We start from the raw sequence: 8,280 nt of genomic DNA on the forward strand, positions 1-8,280 counted from the left end.
CCTTGTTGAGAGTTCTTTGTCATTAAATTCATCATTTTCCATCACAACCTGGGCCTAAGCGTCATCCACTCACCGTAAACCACCGCCCCATGACAAAATCAACATTTTTAAACAGACGCATCTAGTTTTCTTCACTCTCACTGCCATGCTTGGCATCATTTCTGATCTAATAATGTTTTTGTAACCGTGAGTTACAAAAGGCTTTTACGTTGTAGCTGCATAAACTCCATGTGGATATTTGCAGGTGCTATCCATGTTAGAAGTACATACATTTCGGAGCAGCTTCTTTTTTTGTTGTTCTGCTAAACAGAGGAAGCAGCCAAAAGGCCTTGAGCTTACAATGTCTGCTGTAGAACATGTTCCTGTTTTTCAAACCTCCTCTTTATTTCCGACATACAGCGAATACAAGACGATGTCTACAAATGTGGAACGTGGTCAGTGCGAGTCACGCGGTTCTGCAGCTCTTTCACGGTTTCTGAAGGATCTGAGCAGCTTTCATGACCAGATTGAGTCTGAACTTTGTTTCATCAAATGTGGAGAAACGTCCAGCGCTCTATAGATATTTAAGCTGTGGATTTGTTCCAGTCTCCTCCTGACTGATTGCTTTATGCAATGCGATGATGATGATTATTATCCTTTATAACCTCTTCACAAACGATTGATTGAGCTAGGGAACACAAATGAGCAGATGTCAAGATAATCCCTCAAGGATGGCTGAACATTATTTGCAAGTAATCAGATTGTCTGTAATTAATGTTAGGTGCGTCTCCCAAAAGGTTGAACTCTGACACTGAATTAAAAATTGCTGTGACAGAGTATTAGTTTAAGGGAGTACAGTATAGACTTGTGTAAATAGGTTACTGGAGTTTTATTTTATTTTATTTTTTACATATTTTGCTTGCCTTTCATTTAAATAATGCAGCATATGCATCACATTAAAAAGTTCTCAATGTATTTATAGAGGAGGAAAATCTCTGTATTTTAATAGGGGTGAGTCGAATTACCTTATATTTAGTTTGATACTGTCTTTCTCAGTATGGCGTTGGAGTCAATGTGTGACTTGAATACATGTTCTTTTGATGAAATGTTATTCTTTTAAACTGCTAGTCTGGACATATTGACACATTAATTCTCATTATTGTGAAATCTGCCTTATGGTTTTAGTCTTTTTAAAGACATTTTATGGTGTTTATCAGTTTCCATTTGTGTTCATGTTGCTATTGTTTTGGGAGAATTGACTGGATCCTCCATGTCAATTTGTTGAATTTCAAATTCGACTCAGAAAGAAAACAAATGTGAACATTAATAGAACATAATTCATTTTGGACAATGATGCTAAAAGAAGTAGTTCTGGCAAAAAAAAAAAAACTCATAACACATGCAAAGAGAGAAGAAATGCAGTCAATTGAACTTCACAATGGCATTATTGGCAGAAGTAATTCAGGTATATGAAAGAAAATATTTTTTTTTTATAAAAGATTTGCAGCTGCATGTTGCAACATGGTGCCGTACAAATGCTGCTGCTGCTGACAGGCAGCTTGGTCTGATACCACAATGATGAAACCAAAATCTGTGATCCAGCGAGATATGGTATTTATTTCTGAATTACACTTAGGAGTGTGACTTTATTCAGCTTTGCTCTACTACTGCGTAAGAAGCACACTAATTGTGGAACATAGTGTTGTGAGAACATGTCACAGATTTCACTTTTTTGTCATACTTAAATGTTTCCTGCTGTTTAACAACTTCATGTAAGACAAAAGTAACCTAGCAGAATCCAAAAAGCTGTTTTTTAATGATGATTTCATTTATAAAAGGGGGGAAGTTGCCCAGATCCCGCCCTCTTGTTCAATCAGTAATTAACTGTGATTAGCCACATACTTTTTCAAAAACTGATTTCAAATTCCCTCGACCTCAATTATCCCTTATTATTGCCAGAGACAAGAAATCATGAAATCACATAAATAATACTTGTCTGGCAAAATGAAATAGCAGAAAATATCACAAAAAGTACATCTTTGTCACTGGATTAACACGTACAGAAAAAAGTAAATAGCATTCAAATTATTTTAAATCAATTGATGAATTATTCCCACTGCTGCTAAACCAGAACATGGATTATTTCTAGAGATGTGCCGATCAGGTTTTTTTCTGCTGATACCGGTCACCCATGAGGACCAATCACCGATACCAATCACCGATACCGATCACATAATTATTTTATTTTTTTTAATCATAAACACTACCGGTTACATTATGTGGAAAAAGGAACCATGAATTCACCTTAATTTAGACAAAAACTTGTTTTTAACAACTTTTTCCAAGAAGAAAATTAAACAGAACAGGCATTGTGCAAATTGTACTGCTATCAATAATACCATCTTTAACAGACTGATAACATATGAAGGCTCTGAAGAGGCTAAATAATGCAAAGAGCCAAAATAAAACCTCTCAACATTGCCAAAAAAATTCAAGTATAAAACTTAACATTCAAAGGCAAATACATATTCCATTACAATAAACAATCCAGAGTTACTGAATGAAAACTTCCTGATAGCATGGCGGCTAGCTGATTACTGCTAGTTCTGATTGGCTGTTTCTGACTGAGCGGAGTAATTATGCAGAGCAGGGAGGAGATCGATTATTTTTTCAGAGATTATCTGTCTCATGTTAGGACAGCGAAAGTTTTAATACGTATGTAAAATGTATTTTTTTAAGTTAGATGCTGCAGCTTCAACCAGAGGTTCGGTGTGAGAGTCACTACCAGGTGGAGCAGAAGCGGCGCTCCATCTGTGAAATATTACTACCTGTAGCGCGTAGCAGTGGTTCAACAGCGAGAGCAGAACAAGTAAGAACCCTCTGAAACATCTCTGAAATATTTCCTTGGATCTGTCCAGTGTTCACACATTTCCTCTCATTAACAGTTCCCCGGTTCCCCGTTCCCAGATTCCAGGACTGTTCTCCCTGATCTCCACCTCCCCTTTCCCTTAAATAAATATTGTTTTCATATTGCTTCTCTTAGTGTGTGCTTGCATGTGGGTAAACAGACTAGAACCCATCATAACAATAGCAAGCTAGCAAAAGGTTCTAAAAATGTTATTCTGTTTCTTTTTTTGTTTGTAAATCTCTTCTGATGCTTTCTAGCATGTCATTAAAATGACTTTAAACTATACCAAAGATAAAGTCATACCAATAAGTCCTGTACCTTAAGTTATTAAAACAGTCATGATAAATCATCTAGTTTTAGAATCGGTTTGGTTTGATTTGCTAGTCTTCCCCAACAGCTCTGTTTTTGCAGGAAGCAACCTGACAGACGGACGTAAACCTTAGGGGAGGAACAGTGATTTCAGCTGAAGGGACGCCACATCTACATTTCTCTGCTGCCAGTGCAACCTGTTCTGTGTTAACATTTAAGCTGTTGCCAACCTGCAGGCCAAGAGAAGAACACAATCACCATTGTGTGATAACAAATAACAGCTTCCATTGCATTACTAGTCTCACAGAAAGGGTGGAAAAAAAAAAAAACTAGAATGGCGATAACTATTTGAGAACTGTTCAGAAGGAAAAACCTGGGGCGCTCATGAAAACCTGCCAATTCGACGGTTCGAAATGTGATATGTCACAATGAAAAGTCAGTCCCTCAAAGGCGTCGTGCGTTTCGCTCTTACATTCCGTGACCAGTCTGTCTTTTACACAATCGCTCCCAGCGGACATTTGATGTCGGAGCAGCATGTACCCATCAAATCGGCGATACCCCACCCATCGCTGCAGCCTCTCTCTTTCAGAGAGTGGATCACAGTGCTGAGAGGCACAGTGCTGGGCCTCTCTCCACTGTGGAGGCCTGCTCTAGTGTGTAAATACTGACCGGTGTGTCAGCTGCCGTCGATGGCTTCGTTCCGCGCGCCGCCTCGTCTTGTGAGCCCCGTTTTACTTGAGACGTAGAGACACAATTTCCTTTACAGCATCTGTAATGTGGAAGGCAGCAGCTGGCACACGCAGTGATACGTATCGTGTTATTATGAAAACAGAATCTGCTTTTCAGAGATTTCATAGATGCTGTGGGTGTTTCACTGTTGCTAGCCTGGCTTTCTGCCGTACAAAGCCAAAGCCTCCTGGTACGTCTGTGGACAAACAAGTGAATTTAATACAGTTATAATTGAAAAACCAACAAATTCACAATGCCTTGAAAACTGCTCAAACCCAATGAATGTTTTTGCATCTAAAAAATTTTTTTTCTTTGGATTTTATGGAGTTGAAACAGCCTCATAATTCACAAATTCACAAGATTCAAAATGCAAAGAACAAGATTCACAAATGCACAGAATGAAATTCATATGAAATGAGGTACATGGGGGTAAAATAAAAAATACACGCATATATATGACATACAGTCATAATTCAGTCGTTGTGCTCATCATCTATAAGCTATCAGAGGAGACATCGGCGTCTTATTCAGGCGTAATCTGCGATTTTACAGAAGTGCAATGGATTTAATACATCTGAATGATGCACAACTTTTTATGTACTGTGCGATGCTGTGAGAGCATTGCACAGTAAACAAACGTAATTCGCCAACTACTTCCTGTCACCATCTTCTTGGATATATGGTTGATCACGTGATTCGAAAATGCCATTTTTACCATGGCAAAAACACTATGGAAACACTTTTTTCACATCACACAAGTCACGTTATCAACGAAATGACGGAAAAGATAATGACAGAATGTAGATGGGGATGACAGTTTGTTTAAAACTGTCAAAAAACCCAGCATAAATAGTGATAGGTATTTTCCTAGAACCTATATAAAAGAACCACAGACAACGTATATGAATTTTATGACAAACTTTGCAAAGGAGAAGACTCTATCAATTGCTCCTCCGAGCTGTTCATAGAGCGTTCTGAAAACCTTCAGTTTGTTTGTCTCTTTTATTAGCAGGGGAGAGAAAGGTGTGAACAGGAATGGAGGGGGTGAAACCCACATCCTATATTCACAGTAGGATGTGAATTCAGACAGACGGAGGGGAGACACAGAAACTAAATTAACACATACTAGGTTTTACAGCTCAGGACTTTCCCAGGAAGATCTAAGTCACCATCTGTACAAACATGCTTGATTAAGGAAGATTTAATTTTGTCTCCCAAGTTTCAACAAGTTTGAACACTAAACCTCTAAATATAAACTAGTAACATAAACTTATAAATATAAGAATGATAACAAACATAATAACTCTAACAAATAGCAATAAAATTCGTTGCAGCTTATGTACAGTATCAAAATGTGAAAAAGACATAGCAGTATGAATACTTTTTGCAAGGCATTGTAACTTATATTAGATAATCAGTTTACCTGTGTTAGTTTTTCTTTGGTACCCGATCTCACGCAGTGCAAAAGAAGGGGAGCTCATTGGGTTTTGCTAGCTTTGCATCCCTGCCTTTAATAACTTCCAGCTCCATCAAAAAGTAACACAGCCCTTGTGCTCTATCCTGGACCCATTTTAAATAAGCACCGTTTGAATTGCAGCAATTCATTTAGCAGGCAAGGGAAGATAATGTTTAATCTGTAAATGAAAAGATGGTAATCTGTTATTTATGCTGATGACTGGCAGTCCCAGCTGGATCTGCTTTCCTATTCATAGAGTTGAAACGGAGCCTCTTTCCCTCAGCCTGTGCCTCAGGCCATTAAGGGTGTGATTTACACAAGCAATTGGTGTGTCTCGATGCGCTGGTTGTAGGCGCACGAGTATACATGGGCATGCACTGGAGACAAGGTGTCAGAAAGCAGGATGTTCAGACCATAACCTAGTACCTGTGTGGGTGTATAATGCAGGTGTGACTTCTAAAAGTACCTTACAGAATTTTAAATATTCATCATGACATGAATATTTAGACTTGGATCACCAAAAGGGAAGATTGAAAAAAACGTTGGATATAGATGTTCTATATTTAATGTTAAGTTTACCAATCTGATATGTACCCTCCTGCAGTCTTAGCATGACATTCAGGGGGGAAGAAAAAAGTGGGTGTGCCATCAGACCGTCAGTTCCTGAAACAACACACACAAAAAAACTCATAAAAGCTCATGCAGGTATGCGGTCCAAATGACCGCATACCTTTTGTGGGTTATACGGTTCATGTTTCAAAAAAGCTATTGAACACATAGTAGCCAAATTGTTGCCATACTGTAGTTTTAAGGTTTACAGCACTTTGTCCTTTCACTAATTTGTAGCTCAATTTGAACCCAGGTGTTGGCATCTTTACCCACCCAACACGCGTTTCAGTCCAAAAAGCACTTTTCAAATTGGTTCTTATTCATGAAGGTACCAAAAGTGAGGCCTTAAATTTAGTCTGCTTCTTTGTTTAATTGCTACCTTATTAAATTATGAATCACCCTTGATGAGCCACGAATTCTGGTTCAATTTCACAAGTCTGAAAAATCAATAAACCTCTAAAATAGAACCTGTATCACAGGAAGTAGGTGAAATAACAGACGAAATCTCATTTTGCAGGAGATAAATGGGGGAGGAGGGTTAATCATTTTATTTTCTGTTTGCAGATGGAATTTCTTAAATTTACTGAGTTTAAATTAATCTGGTGTTGAAACAGTTGCTGCAGTTTTTGTTCGATGGTTTAAGAGCTGTCCAGAAATACTTAGTATCCATTAGCAAACACTATATTACTATGAAGAAATTTTCAATTTGAGTTAATGATGGCAAAAAAATAAATAAAAATGTAATCACTGGTTGTTAAAGTAAAATGGACACTTTCAGACCTTCTGTACACATCTTTGTCATTTTATTTTTCCTAAAAAAGAAGAAACTCATACTTAAGAGGTGGAGATAGTTGGTTTAATGTGTAAACGAAGGTATTTGTTGCCTCATGAGGTGATTGTGTCAGCGGTGCCGTTTCACATGCGATAAGCCTCCAAGAAAGAACGCTTATACTATTTGGTTTCTTAAAGCATTAGAGACATTTACTGCTCTCTGTAGACTTTTTCACGGTATGGAGTAAAAGAAAGTCGTCACCTGCTATTAAATGCTTGTCTTCATCACATCTCAGGTGCCCTTAAGTGATTTCAAGTGAGACATTGCAGCCTTAAAGATGGATACAAGCAATTGTAGGACTTTTATTGTTGATTAATAATAACATATTTGCACCACTGCACAAACCTGCTTTGTAGATGCTGCCATCGCTCCTCTTGAAATCACTGCTGTAAAAGTACTATGCAGATCCTGCTATGAATATACTATGCCTTTCACATATTACCCAGTTTATTTTATTTTTAAATGATGGATAAACACAAAGTAGAACAGGATGCTGAGGCAGAGATTTGTATTCAGTCCTCTATACTGAAACCAGGACATGGACTTCAACTGAAATGAACAGGCTGGGCAAGAAGAGTGTTAATCAGATATGCAATCAATAGGCTTGTGGCAACTCGAGAGAAGCAGCTGAGATCCACAGCGCAGGTGGAGAAATCCGCTGACACAATATCTCCTAGTCCTACACTCCACAAATCAGGTTTTTATATGAGTGACTAGGAAAAAAGAACAGTATTGAGTTGTAGTTTACCACAAGCAATGTAGGGGACACAACAAACGGGTGAAAAGAGGTGCTTTGTTCAGATAAGATAACAAAAGTTTGTTTTATGGATTACCTGCAATCCTTAGTGTGGTTGAAAACTAATCAATCTGAATCCACCGTCCCCATTGTAAAAGATGATGGTTGCAGCATCATGGTCATGTTCTGCAACAGGATCAGAGAACTTGGAGGAGATGATCAGTGGAACTAAGCAGAGTAAACGTTAAAGGGATCTTTTATGCACATTTTGTATGTTTTTATATTTTCATTTGGTTCTGAACATCCTTAAAAATCACTTAAAAAATACCACCCTGCTACTTTTTAGTAGTAAGTCAATGGTTTTTGGTGTCTCGATAGCAAGCTGCTTCCAAAACCTCTCGTATGTTGAGTCCCAGTTGCCGTGCACCGCGCTGTTACCTAGCAACCCAAGCGGAGCTTCAGCACATTTTGGTCGGCTGGTTTTACTGCTCTGTGCGCTGTACAATGACTGCTGGAAAAGACAAAGGTTTTGTTAACAACTTAGCATCCAGAAACCACTTTCTGTGGTCTTGTTTGACACAGGAGGCTCTTTCTGCTTTTCAAAGATTTACGGTGTGTGATAGCGCATCTGTTTGCAGCCATTTCACGTGTTTAAACATTGAGTTGGCGGGGTGAGACCAGCATTTAAAGTGACGAGAGACCCTAAAACAGCTCATTCTGAA

At 38.3% G+C, this 8,280-nt stretch overlaps 1 long non-coding RNA gene across 1 annotated transcript in view; it reads right to left on the reverse strand.

Annotated features, from left to right (window-relative positions):
* LOC103457819 (uncharacterized) overlaps positions 1-5,554 on the reverse strand; it is a 15,441-nt gene extending 9,887 nt beyond the window's left edge. Inside the window, exons 1-2 of the long non-coding RNA XR_532480.1 lie at positions 5,349-5,554; positions 3,866-4,121 (exon numbers count right to left, since the gene is read on the reverse strand). This is a non-coding gene — a long non-coding RNA (uncharacterized LOC103457819). The remainder of the gene's footprint in view (positions 1-3,865; positions 4,122-5,348) is intronic.
* Positions 5,555-8,280: the final 2,726 nt, after the last annotated feature.

Source organism: Poecilia reticulata, linkage group LG21 (assembly GCF_000633615.1).
Source record: "Poecilia reticulata strain Guanapo linkage group LG21, Guppy_female_1.0+MT, whole genome shotgun sequence".
Classification (NCBI taxonomy): domain Eukaryota; kingdom Metazoa; phylum Chordata; class Actinopteri; order Cyprinodontiformes; family Poeciliidae; genus Poecilia; species Poecilia reticulata.